Below are 17,951 nucleotides of genomic sequence, written 5' to 3'. Positions count from 1 at the left end.
GATGAGATAGATGAGATGACAAATATATAAAAAATAAAATTTAATTGTTAGATATGTGATTAAATAGAAATTAATAAGTGGTACTTATGTAATTTTATTTTTTTTATTTTACTAAACTCTTTTATATTTACATATTTTATTTGCATACATTTGATATTAAATTCGCTTAAACATATAAAAAGGTTTGTACATATAAAATTAATTTTAAATTCTTGATATAATTTTATTTTTTTAATATTTTAAATGAACAATGTGATTCCAGAGAAAATATTAAATATTTTATTAGTTGGTTTTTTAAATAATAATAATATTTAAAAAATAAATTAAAATTTTAAATATACTCATTTTTTAAAAACTAATAATTTAGAGATACGTTCAAGTTAAATCTAACTAAAATTATCTTGACGTAATTTTTTTGTTTTAATTAAGGGAAATGAAGATGAGTTTCAGCATGAAAAATTAATTTTCTTTTAAAGTCGATGATGGCCCACGGACCAACCCAACCTATTATATGTGTGACTATTAAATTATAAATAGAAACTGGTCTCAAGCCCAACCCGAGCTCTCTATAACTAGTAAGCCCGAATTAGCTCAGCCCACGCACTCAATTGTCATTCTGACATCATTTTTTTTAAGAGGTTGTTTGGTTCCAATGAGGATTTAAGTTAAATAGGATTTGGTAAATCTGATAAATCTAGATTTATTAAATTTAAATATCATTAAATTCAAAATAATGTGTGTTTCAGTTAATGCTCCGTTTGGAGCCGTTTTTTTTCACGCGGCGCGGCCCCAAAGCACGATAAATTACTGCTTAGCTCCCATCTTCGTTGTCGAACGACGCCGAAGCAGACGAGAAGCGGGTCGCGGTATCGACCCTGCGGCCCCAACTTTCGCCTCCATAATATTTAAAATTGCCCTCGCGAAAGAAGCGCCCTAGCGTTCCGTCTCAAGGCTTCTTCTTTCGTCGTCCAGGAATCGACCCAGCCCTAGCGATCCTTCCAGCATCGTGTCGCGCCTTCTTTGAAACCGTCTTCTCACCTTCTTCTTCGTCGCAATCGAGCTGTCTCACCATCTCTACAGAAAACCCGCTTCTACTTCGTCGACCCTGTTTATTCTGCTTCGTCGACCCCGTGCCCCACAAGCTCCGTGAGTGGCTTCTCCGCATAACAATTTTTTTTTTTTCACTTTAATTGGAGAAACCAGAATTTTGAGGTATTGTTATGCGATCCCTCTTTGCACTTTTGATACGATTTTGAAACTCCTACACGTCTAAGAACTACTTAGATATCTCATTTTATTGAGGTTTTAATGAATTATCTTGAGCTATTGTTATACGATCCCTCTTTGCACTTTTAAAAATTTTTATTATGTTATGATGTATTGCATCTTACATTTTATAATGATTTGTTGTTTGCGTAATATGCTTGGGTACTTTGTGTGATACAGTAATTGACCATATTTTCTTCTGTAAAGTGGCTAAATGTGTGAAATTTTTTTGGCTTCAGATCTCGTTTTTGTTTTGTATAATTAACTGATAATATTTGGAAATCACTATTAGTGTTTTATTCACATTTTACTTTAAATAATGACATAATATGAGATTCTGATGACCAACAAAATGGCTCCAAATTTTTCTTGAATGTATGATCTAACTGGATTTTGTCCTCTCTGTGCCCAAAGTTTGAAACCAGAAAGATTTTTTTTCTCTGTTATTTATATACCATCGAATTCTTTTTCTATGTTATTTACATTGAATTATATATATATTATAAAGTGTTATATCAATAAACATTAAGTTTTTAAGAAATATATATATATATTTCTAAAAAACTTAATGTTTATTGATATAACGCTTTATAATAGCTTAGATTTTGTTTGTTTTATTTATTGTATTCATTGTTGTTTGCTAATGTCTGTTTATGAGTCAATTACAATAGTGGCATCTAATTGATTTTATTGTTGTGTATCAAGACTTTGTTTTGTTATAGTAATACCATGGATAGTCAACCCAAAGAGATTGCTACACCCGCATTGTGGGAAAAAGATATCAAAATAATATTTTACGGTCTTTGACTTAAAGAGATTGAAAGGGAAATAGGCCTACGACCCATTTTAATAAAGAAAGGTAGCAGCATATTATCAAAAATTTCAAAGAATGTACAGACAGGGAATACGATAGGTTGCAAATGAAGAACAAGTGGGACCAAATGAAGAAAGAATGAAAAATTTGTAATGAATTGAAAAGGGGTTCTACCGGTCTTGGTTGAGATCCAGTGAAGCGAACAGTTGATGCACCTGAGGAATGGTGGGCTGAAAGACTTGTGGTGAGCTTTGTTTGTAAACTTCTTTATTTTGTAACTTTATATTTTATTCTAATTGAGTGTTTATCAATTCTGTGTAGGTGGTGCCCGCTGCAAAGAAGTTTAAGCTTTCTGGAATTGAGCCTGAATTGGAGGAGAAACTCGACCGCATGTTTGGGGGAGTGGTTGCAACGGTCAACTATGCATGTAGCCCAAGCGAGACAGGGTTCCCTGGCAATGTCGTGAATTTGGGAACCCCTGGAAGTTCATTTGATTTCATTGAGTCCCCAACCCAGATCATAACAAATATGAAACTATTTCTCGCTCCAAATGTCTGAGGGTTTTTTATAAAAGAAAATATTCTTCCCTAAAAAACAAGCTATATGAGGTGGTTTCTTGTTTTAAAGCAGAATGTCAGGCTTCTCATTCAAGCACTATCGCGGAGGCACTTGAAATCCTAAGTGCTACAACCGAAATTTATGCAGATGAGCAGATGAAGAGTGATGAAGAGTTGTATCTGTTCGTAGCATAATTATTAGAGGACCTGGTTCGTAGGAATTTTTTTGTACAGATGTCTGCCGCCCGAAGAGTGGCATATATTCGGCGTTTTTATGATCGTTTGAACAATTGAGATGTTTTATATTTTTTTATCACTAGAATATTTACATTGCATTATCTACTTTTTTCTTTCTAGAATTGTACTTGTGAACTCTATTGTACCTTCGTAATTATTTGCAAACATTTACACTGCGATGGAGCGATTTCAACACTCATCAGAAACAAAAAGCAGGTACTTCTTAATCTGATTGAGCGCACTTGTTAGTATGTCCTCTCATGTCATCAGACCCTCAGATTATAAGTTTTAGCAGATACCCGCTGAGATATCACATTATGCGCGATATATGTCTTTTTTCAAGGTATTCTTTCGGATGCATTATAGTTAATTTTGTAAGGGTATGCAATGATATGTCAAACCTAACATTTACTCATCAGAACTGTATTGGCGGAATTTATGAAACACATATTCACTCACATATCCCAAATAGTGATAAGGTGACTTTTAGCGGCCGTTGTGGTAGCCCTACCCAAAATGCCATGATCCTCTGCGACTTTAACATGTGCTTCACTTTTGTTATGGCTGGTTGGGAGGGCAGCGCACATAACAGTCGAGTTTTTAAATTTGTGACACGGGATCCCAATAACAACTTTCCACATCCACCTACATGTATGTCCGGGATTGAACTCATTGAATGAAGAGTTTGAATCTCCATACTAATTGTTCAATTTATTAGACAAATATTACTTAGTCGGATGTTGGTTACCAATTGCAACGAGGATATTTAAAGGTATTTTCTGATACGAGGTATCACATACCAGACTTTTCACGTGCAAACAACGTTACATGAGGCAGAACGGAAATGTTTAATAACCGACATTCATCGCTACGTGGTGTAATTGAGAGGACTTTTGGTGTCTGGAAAAAGAAATGAGTGATACTCAGTGATACTCCGTGATCGTGATATGACTCCCTACAATTTCTCCAAGAAGGTACAGATTGTCTTTGCTACAATGGCTCTCCATAATTACATAAGAAGACACCATTCCCGTAGCGATATCGACTTCCATTTGAATACCGCTAGGTCAGTCTTTCACAGAAGAAGAGACTGAGGCTTCCACCGCCTTCACTGTAGATGGGGAAGGTGCAAGCGAGATGGCAGAGCTGAGGGAATAAATAACTGATGAGATAGTAGGCCTATGAGTGAAGAATTTGAGAATTTATTAGATGAATATTATTCAAAATATTGCTAATCTGATTTTTTTTTTTAACGTCATATTTATCTATTCTGTTGTTTTCTTTTGTTTAGTTTGATACCTGAGAAGAGAAATACAAATTTTATTTTATGGCTTCAAACCGTCTTATGAAATGATACGTTTAATTCATTGAAGTTTCATATAATGGTATGCAAAAGTTGCTCTTCTTTTCTGACCAGGAAGAAATTATCCTCGTCCTCGTATTGATTGATATTGGATGACATTTATATTTTCATTATCTTCAACTTATCAAGCTTTGTCACTTTTCTGGATGGCAATTATTTTCATTTATAATTTTAATTAGTTAGGAAGAAAAATTTTAAGGTTCTTGGATATATTTTGAGTAGCCATCCTGGTTGAAGGCTTTATATAACATAGCTATATTTTAATTGCTGCTTCAAGACCTTGCACGATGTATAATCATATATTGGAGTGCATTGGAGATGCACAAGTTCTATTGTCTTTTCTTGTAATTGGAGTGTTGCTTGACTCATTCCTAGTTGATGATGCTGATTATCAGGAATTGAGTTATATTTTTGCCATTCTCTATATTAAACATGCTGGAAACATATTTTCTGCTTATTGATGTTTGGTGTTATCAATCTAGCCTGAGAGCTATGTATGTATATGTTAGAATTTTGTGCTATGTTTGTATATTTTTTTTTCATGTATGAAGTAATCATGTAGATTTCAAATGGTATCAAGCAAATCATTGTTCTACTCTCGAAGCTGACAAATTGAGAGGATTCACATACATACCTTTTCAAATCCTTTAGTGTTTACATATCTACCACCCTGAGCTTTAATTTCTTTACATATGCATCCTTACACTCATGCATGAGAAGCTTTACATACAATTCAAATGGGCAATTCATTTTTCTTGGGGTGTTTGCTGAATTCAGTTCGATAGGGAAATTTTCAAATGTTGGATAGGGAAGTCATTGAAGAAATTCGATCAGGAGTTTTCTATTGTCTTGAATGATATATGACATGAAATGAGTCTATGCTGAATCCAATTGCTTGCTTAGGTTTCATCATGATGGTTTCAATTTTAAAAAAAAAATTGATGAAGTGATTAATAGAAAGTTCCTCCACTTTTGCGGTAGGCTTGTTCTGTGCAGAAACTTTATCAGTTTTTGCTATACAAATTTTTTTATTACTATATAAAACATAGAGATAATTCATGGCAGCTATATGCAAACAATGGTTAGCATAACCTAGGATATTCAGAGGGAGGGGTATTTGCAAACATACCACCCAATTCTTATTTATTTACATACCTAACACCTAATTCCCAATTTTTACATACATGCCACCTTACCCTATGCATAAAATGGTGTATTTTATTTCTTTTTTGGTGATATTTCTTTGGTGAGATGAAAGATTCTAAGCAATAGACATTGTTATTGTTTTTTCCTAAAATCTGGGTCATACGCCATGATAATTTTATCCATTCAGATTTTATAACACACATTCGTCCAGCAATTTATTGATCATTTTGAATCTTGAAAGCAGTTGCTTGCTTAGGTTTCATCATGATAGTTTCAATTTAAAAAAAAATTGAAATGACCTTTAGCTTTATTTATAAAAATGCAAAGTTTCAATCCCTTCGTTTTGGCAAATATCTGAAATATATGCGTTTTGGTTTGAGAAATTTGGAAATAATTGCAGCTTGTGAAAGTTTGGAAAACTTAAAAGCCTCATTTTGAAAAATCTGAAATGTCTATTGCTTTGGTTTGTGGAAATCTGAAGTTTTAATGCTCTCGTTTCTTTTTAAAGAATCTGAAAGCTCTATGTTTTCGTTTATATGAAGTTTTAATGTTCCCAATTTATGAAAAATCTGAAAGTCTTAGTATGTTAGTTTGTGAAACCTAGAATTTGTATATAATTGTTTGTGAAAATTCGAAAGTTTTGGTGTATTAGTTTGCGAAAACTTGAAAGTTTGCATGGGATCGTTTGTGAAAGCTTGAAAGTTTCAATAAATTTGTTGTTGCAAATCCGAAAGGCACAGATTCTTATTCCACTGTTGTTCGCCTAGCCCAACTGCTATTAGATGGTTTGTTCTTTCTATTTCTCTTTTATATAAGTTTCAATTTATATTAGTTTTTGCTTGCTTACATTAGAGTACCTTTGTAACATGTCAAAAGCAGAGCGGCTTGATTGTAAATTCCATTGGAATGTAAAGGTTTTCTTGCTTACATTGGAGTACCTTTGTAACATGCCAAAAGCAGAGCGTCTTGATCGTAAATTCCATTGGAATGTAAGGGTCTATGTGTTTCCATCATTGGAGGTGCTAAATATTAAGGGATTACAAGTATTGGAGGATTGGTTTGAAGGAGCAGGTGCAGTAGCAAATGACTGTTTCTTTCCTTGCTTAATTGAACTCTTCCTTGATAACTTGCCAAATCCGCAGGAGTTGCCATATTTGCCTCCTAAGCTCAAGAAAATGAAGATACAAAACATCGGGTAGAATGCTGCTTTGAACTGCAAGCAAGAAAAGCTGAAAAGTTATAATAATGATGTGCTAGGTTATTTTACAAGAAGGGATGAGCTAAAATTTGCAAGAAAAGCTGCAAGCAAGACTGTTTCTTTCCTTATTCTCTGTGAAGTTGTTATAGATGACCCATCGTTGTACCCAAAGTTAAATATCGCATCCTTGGAAAAGCTGAAAATTTGTAATAACCATTTTACGTTTTTATAAAGATTTATTCACCCAATATTTTTTCCATTATGATTTCCATGTAATTTTCTTTGGATTGTGGCTTGATAAAGAAAACCTTCATGGTAGTTTTGATATGAAGTTGAAAATTTGAATGGTATGCATGTACAAATGAATTAATGCTTACATGCTAGATATGTAAATACATTAGAATTGTCTGGCATGTTATAAATGCTCCAAATAATTGTATTCATCTGAATATATGCAGCTCCGAGATAACGATCTTTTTTTTAGACTTGAGTTATTTAAATTGGTTTCTAATTATATTATTAATAGTTATTTTAATAATTTTAGAATTTTTTGTGCACTCTTGATACTCATTGTGAAGTGAGGCGTGTATCTGTAATTTTGTACTGTTTTTATGTGAAAATTTGCCTTTAAACTATTAAATTTATGACTATCACAGTTCAGTTAAGCACAACATTACAAAACAGGGACAGAATGATCATTTTTTCAGTAACAGCTGCCCCACAGTTGTTTTCACATAGCTGCCCCAAACAGTCAGCCAACTTCCCCGCAGTAGCTTCCCCTCCTGGGACAGCGCAGCTGCAGCTGAGAAGCTGAAAAACTGCAGCTGCGACAAACAAAGCCTAAAGTTAAATCCATTTAAAGTGTTCAACATAAATTCATTTCAAATATTTTTTCTTGCATTAAATCCGTCAAATTTAACTAATAATTGGATTTAATAAATCCAGATTTAATAAACGAGATAAGCGAAAATTGGATTTAATTTAACGACAAATTTATCTAATCTATTTATGGTGTTTGACTTGAAATCTAACATAAATCTTGTTAAAAGTATTCGCCAAACACCCCCTAATAAAAATTAGAGAGTCCCAAAATAATTACATATGACATTAATGAAAAATAATTCTGACTCCAAAAAAAGTAAATAAACGTAATATTTATTTTATTTTGTTTTGTTTTTTAAAAATGAGCCCATCTAAACTATCATATATATATATATAATGATGCCAACCTCTCCATCCTCCATCAGCTTAGTTTAATTTGATTGTCTTGTGGAAATAAGATCCAAACACTAAAATTACTTAGTGGAACTAACTCGCCGATAAAGTTAATGACCATATATATATATATATATATATATTAAAAGGAAATTGATATTTGGTAGAGACCCAAATATTGATTTTTCATGCGCTTTTTGACCCCATGATGAAAGCCCGCGTCATGTGCCTAAAATTCCAAAGCCCCCACGTCACAGTGGGATTGAAACCTTGACCTGGAAAAATTATTGCATCAGGTGTCCAATATCAGAATATCACGTGGCAACTCGGGTCCGAACCGTGTATGTCAGTGGACCCAAATTATCATGCGACTCCCTGTTATTAGACACGTCCTGCAAATTTGCATCAGATGTCCTGATGCAATAATTTCTCCTTAAAAATGTGTATTGCACTTTTAAAATATGATAATAGTGTTAATTTCGATGTGATATTAAAAATTTGAGTAGTAAGTATGTAGACATGAAAGTTTTTGGTATAAAATATGTAAATATATAAGAATTGTGTGCCATGCAGGTAAACGCCCCAAATTAAAAAACGAAACATAAGAGCAATAAAAGAATATATTACCATAAAAAACATAAAACTCAAATATATTCAATTATTTTTGGTAAGCTTGTATGAGATGAGGAAATTCACTTGCTTACATGTTTTCTTTGCTTTTTATTACTCTTGATTAGGGTGTTAACGAGCCAAGTCGAGCTCGAGTCATGTCGAGCTCAAACTTGGCTCATTTTTCAAAATACAAACTCAAGCTCAAGTCGAGCTCGAGCTCAGTTTGTTGCACTAACTGTAAGGTCATTAGCCTGCTTTGCAAGCTAAGTCATTTAACTGTAAGGTCATTAGCCTGCTTTGCAAGCTAACTGTAAGGTCATTAACTGAATTTTTCATGGAGCTCAACGGACAAGTCATTTAAATGATTGATGAGTGGAGAGGAGTTCTACGGCAGCTTTGTAAAGAAGAAATTAACATGATTGAAATTGAGCCAACAAGAACGAGCTCCTTTAATGAACAAGCTTGAGTCTGAGCTTGAGCTCATATTCGTGGATTGATAAGTTTTACTCGTGAGTTCATTAATGAGTTGGGCCTAAGCCATCTCGGCTCACTTATATCCCCACACTTGATGTACAATTTTAAATCAATATCTCTTATAATAGAAGCAGATCATTTATACAATTCAATTAACTAGAATATTATTCATTGAATCGTATGTGGGATTACATGGCCTAAGAAATTGATGATTTATTTGATTTATGTTTCTTATAATTATAATTCAAATATTATAAAAAATAATGAAGTCATTCTGCAAAAAAGTTGACTATATTATTAAAAGTGTTGGTGCAGCCAACACATGTTGGGGATACGAATAAATTAATGGAAACATGCTAAAAAAATCTGAAAGAAAATATTGAACAAAAATGAACATTGATATGACACCAATAAATTTTCATCATATGATACGAATCTCGAGATAATATTTGAGCAATAAATATTCAAATTTTGATAAAAAGTCTTCCAGAGCTCCGATTTCAGCAAACTTATAGTCAAACTGATCGGCTCGCTGACAGCGACCCCTGAAACCGACCCAATGATATAAAAACGAAGCCAATTCGAGTCAGCTCAAGCCGGAATCAAATCATTAAACAACTCTTAGAGAAATTTTGGAGGCATTTCAAAGGTCAAACATATGTCGAATATAGCGAGTTTATAGTCGAATCGAGTGTCTCGACAAGACGAATCCAACGAGCCCAAGATTGTTTATTTCTAACATTGTTAAGGCCCTCAAATGTCTATCAAACGCCATCCAATCGAGGGAAGCTCTCCGGACCGTCCGATCAAAATGACCCATATTCATGCATTAATTGAACTCAAAATACTATAAATAGAGCCACACCCAGGCTTGAGAGAGAGCCTGAGGCTTTGAGAAGGAGTTCAAGTGCACGCCGACTTCCGTCGACCATCGCCGGCCACCGTCGACCACCGTCGATCACTGCTGACCTCCGTCGACCACCGTCATCCACCGTCAACCACCGCCGGCCACCGTCAACCATCGCCGATCACCACTGACCTCTGTCGACCACCGACTGTTTGCAACCACCACCGACCTCCGTCGATCACCGCCAACTAGACGTCGTTAGTCGACGTTGTATCTTGGAAAATCTAGTAACCCTTTCCCGTCTGTGGGATAAGAGACATCTGTAATCGTCGACTTATAATGGATTTTTATAACCGAACCAGACCCCGTGGTTTTTCCCTTTACCGGTTTTCTACGTAAAAACTTCTGGTGTCATCACAGGTTGATTCATTTTTATCTGAGAGTGTGTTGAATCCTCGCGCAAAGCTAAGACGATAATCCATTACTCGAATTTTCTAGCACACATCAGTTTGGTGCTGTATGTGGGAAAGTTTCAATCCCACAACTAATATACTTACACGGTTTACTACATGACCACCAGACACAATGTTCGCGACAACGGAGCATTCCGCTCCAACACCCATCATTCCATGGAGCAGTCACGAAGCCAAGAGCGACAAACTTCTTCATTTTCCCACCCCGAAAGACGTTATTCTGCCAACGAAGGTGTTTCGGGTCCTTCAATAGAAGATTAAATGCGTAGAATGAAGGAGTCTCAACTAGAGATCCTACAGCTCCTACGCGAGGCTCAACATCCACTGCACTCAACAACCGCTGCCTACACCATTGGATGACATTTGTTTACCATTAACTTAGCGATGTATGAGAAACATACCGCTCGGAGGAAATCGTATCGGCCCGCCTCCTCAAGAAGGAACACATCCCCTGTCAAGTCGTGATGTTGAACTCCTAGATACCGTAAGTTCCACTCATCCATCTTCTGCATCTCACCCGACATCGTCATATCTTCTTGCCATTCCAGATAATGTCATTCGTAACAAACTACGACGCCTCGTCCGGGATGAGTTCTCCCAGAGAAAAAGGATCGCTTCTACGCTCACCATAACATCCATGAATATTCTCCCTTAGCGGAAGCGGTCCTCCAACACCCCATCCCAACTGACTTCAAACATCCGAACATCGATATATATGAAGGGATAACCAATCATTGCGAGCATATTGATCATTATCGAACCATCATGCACATTCAGCGTGCCTCTGATGTGCTTATGTGTCAAGTGTTCACGACTACTCTTAAAGGACAAGCTCGAACTTGGTTCTATTCTCTGCCAAGGGGCACTATAAACATCTTTAATGAACTTGTCAAACTTTTCATGGAGCAGTTCATAGCAAATCGAAGGATCATCAAGGATTCATCCCATCTCTCGGGAATTCGTCAAAGTGAAGGAGTGTCAGTCAAGGACTACTTCCGTAGGTTTTCTGCGAAAGCATGTTAGATTATGAGGGTGGATCCGAAGTTACTAAGGGGAGTCTTCCTTGGGGGGCTTCGTTCAGGACCTTTTTACTCATCACTAATGCGGGAGACAGTTCGTTCTTATACTGGTCTTGTCCACCGTGTTGAGGCCCAAATCACTGAGGATAAGGCCATCAACGCAATAATGAGCAGTTTGAGAAATTTGGGGGAAAGTGCAAGAATAACACTGGAGATAATAATCAATATTTGCAACGGAGAAAGTCCGAACAACAGAGGAATCGTGACCTCCTTCCCCAACCTGCAGGCCAACAAACTAAATATCGACCCAAGAAAGAGTATACACCACCCAACATGTCACATACTAACATCTTGATGGCTATCAAAGATGAGCAAACTGTTTAATGGCCTCACCCCCTAAAACCTAACTCGGGAAATCTGGAACAATGTTGTCATTTTTATCGAAGTCGTAGCCACACCACTGAGACATGTAAGCTCCTTAGGGAAGAAATTGAAAGGTTAATTCAGCAAGGATATCTTGATCGATACATACAAAACAAACTAGTCGGTAGTGATAATGCTCCTACTGGGGGGCAACAAACACAAAGGAAACAACATGGGGGTCACCCAGTTGTGGGCGAAATTCAAACAATTGCAAAAGACCCATTGCTGACTGATCAAGTCCTTATCACTATATCTGGTGAACCAATGAGAAGAAATTACGCCTCAAGCCTATCACTTTTGATGATTCTGATTTTGAAGGAGTTCGAGTCCCCCACCAAGATCCTCTCGTCATTAGCGCAGGAATTGGCGACGAGCCTTGCTATAAGCTATAATGTAAAGAGGATCTTGATCGACAATGAGAGCTCTGTCGATGTCTTGTTCTCTTCAACTTTTCTCAATTTAGGATTGATAAGGGAAAAACTTCAACCTGCATCCGGACCATTATACGGTTTTGATAATCGACCAGTGGGAGATTTTCCTCGACAGATAACCCACTCAGTCTAGTTCATTGTTGTCAAATCAGAATCGACATACAATACCATCTTCGGGAGACCAACACAATCAATCTTTGGCATCCTGACTTTTGTAACACACTTGAAGATAAAGTTTTCAACTCCAGCAGGGATCGGCGTTGTGCGAGGTGATCAACATACAACACAATCATGCTACCTCAGACAAGCTCATCAACGCCCGTTAATGACACTTAGCATTGAGAACTTTGATCTTTGATATGAAGATGTATCTCAACAAGCTTCTCCCGTGGAACACTTGGTTCAAATCCCACTCTCTAACGAACATCCCTCGAGAACAGTGTAATTTGGTTTCCTATTCTCCGATGAGCAAAGGTCGGAGTATGTAGATCTTCTCAAAAGAAATCAAGACATTTTTTCATGGACTCTGACTGACATGTTTGAAGTTAATCCAGAAATAATCATGCACTCTTTAAAAATAGACCTGACCTTTAGACCGGTCGTCTAGAAGAAGCGCAATTTTGCCTCAGATCGCTTACAAGCTATTGAACAATAAGTCAACAAGCTTCTTGAAGCAAAGTTCATACGAGAAGTACATCATCCTACATGGTTAGTCAATATCGTCATGGTGAAAAAAGCTAATAGTTCATGGAGAATATGTGTCAACTATACAGACCTCAAAATGCTTGCCTGAATGATAGTCTTACCCTCTCGCACATAGATCAACTCGTCGATGCCGCGTCTGGACATCAGATGCTAAGTTTTATGGAAGCATACTAAGGTTATAATCAAATAAAGATGAACCCAATGGACGAGGAGGTCACATCTTTTCAAACAGATAAGGGCTTATATTATTATAAGGTTATGTCATTCGAGTTAAAAAATGCTGGTGCAACTTATCAACGACTCATGAACAAGGTTTTCAAAAACCTTCTCGAGCGTACAATGAAGTTTTATGTTGATGACATGTTAGTAAAAATCTTGGAATCATCCCAACACATTTTTCATCTGGAGGAGTGTTTCCAACTCCTTTGTAAATATGATTTACGACTTAACCCAGCAAAATCTGCTTTTGAAGTCACATCAGAGGAGTTTCTAAGATTCATGATTGCCCACGTTGAATTGAGGCAAACCCATAAATACTACTGCTTCATTTATTCAATTTTTCATACTGGATTCAAACTCGCCTCGTCAGCATGGAGCGGAAAACCCACAACCAACTGAGCTATGCTAAACTTCATTTATGCTTGAATTTATATATATACATATATATAAATTATGAAAATGGATATTTTCGAACGATGAAATTGGACTCGCCCAAAAATTGGGGGGGCAACTGATATGACACCAACAAATTTTAATCATCCGGCATCAATATCGAGATAATATTTTGAGCAAGAAATATTCAAATCTTGATAAAAAGTAATCCAGAGCTATAATTTCAGCAAACTTATAGTCAAACTGATCGGCGATGAAACGAACTCAATGATATAAAAACTAAGCTAATCCGAGTCAGATCAAAACATAATCAAAATATTAAAAAACTCTTAAAGGATTTCCAAAGGCATTTGAAAGGTCAAACAAATGTCGAATATAGCGGGTTTATAATCGAATCGAGCGTCTCGACAAGTCGAATCCAACGAGCCCAATATTGCTTAATTCTGACATAGTTAAATCACTCAAATGTCCATCAAACGTCATCGGATCGAGGGAAGTTCTCAGACCGTCCGATCAAAATGACACATATTCTTGCATTAATTACACCCAAAATACTATAAATAGAGCCTCACCCCTCACATGAGAGTGGGAGGCTTGAGAGAAAACTTGAGGTTTTGAGAAAGAGTTCAAGTTCAACATCATCTCTCCCACCGCCGACTTTGTCGAGCACCGCCGACCACCGTCGAGCACCGCCGGTCACCGCTGACCTCCGTCGACCACCGTCGACCCCCGCCGGCCATCGGCGACCACTGTCAATCACTGCGGACCTCAGTTGACCACCGACCGTCTGCGACCACCGCCAACCTCCTTCGATCACCGCCAACTAGACGTCGTTAGCCGACGTTGTACCTTGAAAAATCTAGTAACATTTCCCCGTCTGTAGAACAAGAGACATCTGTAATCGTCGACTTACAGTAGATTTGTATAGCTGGGCCAAGCCCCGTGGTTTTTCCCTTTACGGGTTTTCCACGTAAAAACTTGTGGTGTCATCACAAGTTAATTCATTTTCATCTGAGTGTGTGTTTAATCCACGCACAACTCTAAGACGATAATCCATTGCTCTACCACCGCGAATTTTCTAACACACATTAAACATAATAAAAATCTATTATTGAAAATTGCTCAACCTTGATTTCATGTTACAAATAATGAAAAAATGATAGCTTTTATGGAAAGATTGTGCCATCATTATCAATAAATAAATAAATAAATCATTCCTCATAAAAATAATTTTGTTCGTCTCTTTCTATAGGGTAATGGATGAAATTTTAAGAGAGAATACATGTATTGACAATCCAAAATTTAAGGGTATTTTTTAATTAAAGTAATTTTTTTATTCTAATATTTAATGGGTGGGTTTAATTAATTTTGATATTTTCTAATTCCAAAATTTCATGAGATTTTATCCTAAGGTAGAGAATTACCAGAGGAAGTTAACCTTGATTTGTTTTGATTAAAATGAGTCATTTAAATATTTTTATAGGAAATTTCTAATCTAAGCTTCTTATTTATGTTAATTTATATAACACTAATTAAATTTGAAAAAAAAAGGTAAAAATTTTCCAAAGTGTTGGAGATGCACCCCAACACCCATAAAAGAAACTTCTATGTCAATTGGGTTTATATTTAATGATTTATTAAAGTAAAATCTAAATTGATTAGTTAATTAATTAATTAATTAGTACAATTCCCCTAATCACCCCATTGTCACCAAAGTTTAGGGGAGGGGGAGGAGGTTAATTTGGATTTAGGTGAATTAACTAGGTTTTAATTCACTAAAATTGATTAAGTAATTCAACTAATTAGGATTTTGGGGGTAAATTGGGAAAAACCCCCCAAATTACACCCAATAAATTATGAAGAAAATCTCAGAGGTCCACAAGGAGCTAATAGGCTTGCTACAGAAACAAGATGACCTGCTTAATCCTAATTAGGGTTTAGTTTGTATCTAATGATTTTTTTATATTCTTAATATTAACCCCAAAATATCAATGGAATTTGGGGGCTTTCATTTTTCTGAGTGAGAGCTCACCCAGATGAACATTTGCCATTGCATGATTAGCAAAATAAACTAATAGGAGAGGTTAAGAATTGAATCAACAATCTCATAAGATTATCATTCGAGCCATGTACAAATCATCACGTCACCATTCCCCATTGGCTTTCCTCCATAAAGTTCTTGCTTGGTGAGGAAATAAAATATTTGAAATTTGCATTAAGGACATAATAAAATAAAATTCGTTACAATCTCAGGAATGTAAGCCAGTTGGAAGAAAAAATCGAGAAAGTAGGCGCTTTAATGGAGGTGCTCAAGACACTGGTTGCTCTGTCGATAATGCTTTGATGAAAACATGCATCTAATCCGGACGTAGCTCATTCGGTTGTAATATTTTTTTGTTGGGGAGAAGGAAGGGGAACTCAAGCGCGGGAGAAGGGGGGCGGGGTGGGTGGGTAATGTCACAGTGCGATTCGTTTATGTGGATCTATGTTGACTCACAATCGACACTTTAAATTTAAGCTTATCGTTTTGAATTAATTAATCTTTAAAAATACTTTTTTTTTATATTTTTTTACCTTTAATTTATATATTAAATTGGAAAATTTGGATGTAATCTTGAGCCAAACAAACAAATTTGGCTTGAGATCAAACGTGGGGAGCCATCATCTATGACTCACTTTATATAAATTAACTATATTGGGCAGACCAAATCTCAATTGAAAATTAGACAATAAAATTAGGCAATAGATATATCAAAGAAGAAGCGATAAGAATGAGGCTTTGGACGGCTGCTACACGGAGCCGTCCGGCATGAAGTACGTTTTGATTCCTCGCTACTAATCACCAGAGTTCGGAAATAAGATCATGTTTAGAAGAAGACAAGTTTTAATATAATTTTCTTTTTGAAAATAAAGAAAAAAAATGCTTTTTTTTTTCTTTTTTTAGCCAAATAGTTCCGGCGGTCTTTGAATAATCGCTCGGTTTAGGATTTGTTAAATGCTAATTATTGCATGCCGAAAATGATCTTATCTTATTAAGAGAATAATTAACATGAATTTTATATTCTGGGAAAAGGCCGGAGTTTCGCTGAACTCAAAGATGAAAAAGGAAATTGAGAAGAGAAGGTTTGAAAAAGGTTTTTTTTTTTTTTTTTTTTTTTTTTGATGAAAATACTTATAAATATATATGATGTGTTCTCAAAAAATTATTTTAATTATGTATGAATCTCAAAATATTTTGAGTCAGAAATAATTTTGAATATGAATTCATGATCATCTAAATTTTGATTTCAGCAAGCTCATGGTCAAATTGTCTTTCTTGACAACGTGAGCTCAATGAAGTAAAAATTGGCTTGATTGGAGTTCGATCAAGCCTAGATCAAGTCATTTAAGCGGAATTGTAGGCTTTGGATGAGCAATTGAGTGATCAAATGGATTTCAAAACTGACAAATTTATAGTCAAATCAAGCTTCTCATCAATCTGAATCCAACGGGCCTAAGATTACTTGATTATGATATCATTAAGACACTTAAATACTCATGTTGAATCCAAAATTGTCATTGGGAAATACACACCTCAGGAGTTATTGCTAAAAGGAGTGTAGAGAGAGAGCGAGAGAGGAGAAAGATGTTAGAAAATTCTCAGTAGAGAGGTCGGGAAAGAGTCCTCCGACCCGAAGTCCCTACTTTTACTCATCGTCGAGCCTCCTATTTATAGGAGGTATTCTTGTACAATTAGAGAAAGAAAAACGATAATGGAAATAACCCTCAATTACCAAAATGAGAGGGTTATTATGGAAACCGTCCTTAGTGCAATAAATGTGTTGATTTAATACTAAATTTACATTATAATTTAAATTTGAATATGGCGGCAATCAGCCGGTCAACATGTTATGGTTCAATTGATCAAAGCGATGGGTCTAATGGAGGTCATTTCTGTCAAGGTGCAAGTAGTCAGTCAGTCGTTTGCATTTGGAAAACTTTTAGGGAGCTTCGGCGGTTGGAACAGCGGATAGACCCACCGACCGGATTCGCCAAAGGTAGACTTGATCAGTCTGCTGATCTTTCAGATACATATGTATGTATGTATGTAGATATATGTATGTATGTATAGATATATGTATGTGTAGATATATGTAGATATATATATATATATATATGTCGATTGAGGATGATCAGCCCACATGTTTTGAAATCTAAAAGAATCTTTATATGTATGTTTTTTTTTTTTAAAAGAATGACTGGAGGCTACGATACGAGCCACAGACATCCCTCATGCGCCTATAATTTAAGGACCACACCCTACACTCGGGGGCAATCAAACCCCAGACCGGGATTTTAATATATATATATATGCTATTAGATAAGCCCCCAGCCATCCTCATATGCCTAATTATTCGAGGATCGCCCTCACTACCAACAAACTATCCAGAGAGAGATTTGAACCCATGATCTGAGGAGAATTACGACCTTCAAAGAGGCTGCTCTATCAACATGTCACATATGACAACACATATATGTATGTATGTATGTACGTTGAGAAAGGTGTATATATATATCTA

At 35.9% G+C, this 17,951-nt stretch overlaps 1 long non-coding RNA gene across 1 annotated transcript; it reads left to right on the top strand.

Moving 5' to 3' along the window:
* The first annotated feature begins 832 nt into the window (after positions 1-832).
* On the top strand, positions 833-6,823 carry LOC110023530. Its single transcript, XR_002293911.1, has 3 exons — positions 833-1,146; positions 6,263-6,454; positions 6,526-6,823. It is a non-coding gene; the product is annotated as an uncharacterized LOC110023530 (long non-coding RNA).
* Positions 6,824-17,951: the final 11,128 nt, after the last annotated feature.

The sequence above is a fragment of the Phalaenopsis equestris genome, unplaced genomic scaffold (assembly GCF_001263595.1).
Source record: "Phalaenopsis equestris unplaced genomic scaffold, ASM126359v1 Scaffold000224, whole genome shotgun sequence".
Classification (NCBI taxonomy): domain Eukaryota; kingdom Viridiplantae; phylum Streptophyta; class Magnoliopsida; order Asparagales; family Orchidaceae; genus Phalaenopsis; species Phalaenopsis equestris.
The sequence above is the reverse complement of the archived record's forward strand: the minus strand, read 5'-3'. Positions and strand labels throughout refer to the sequence as shown.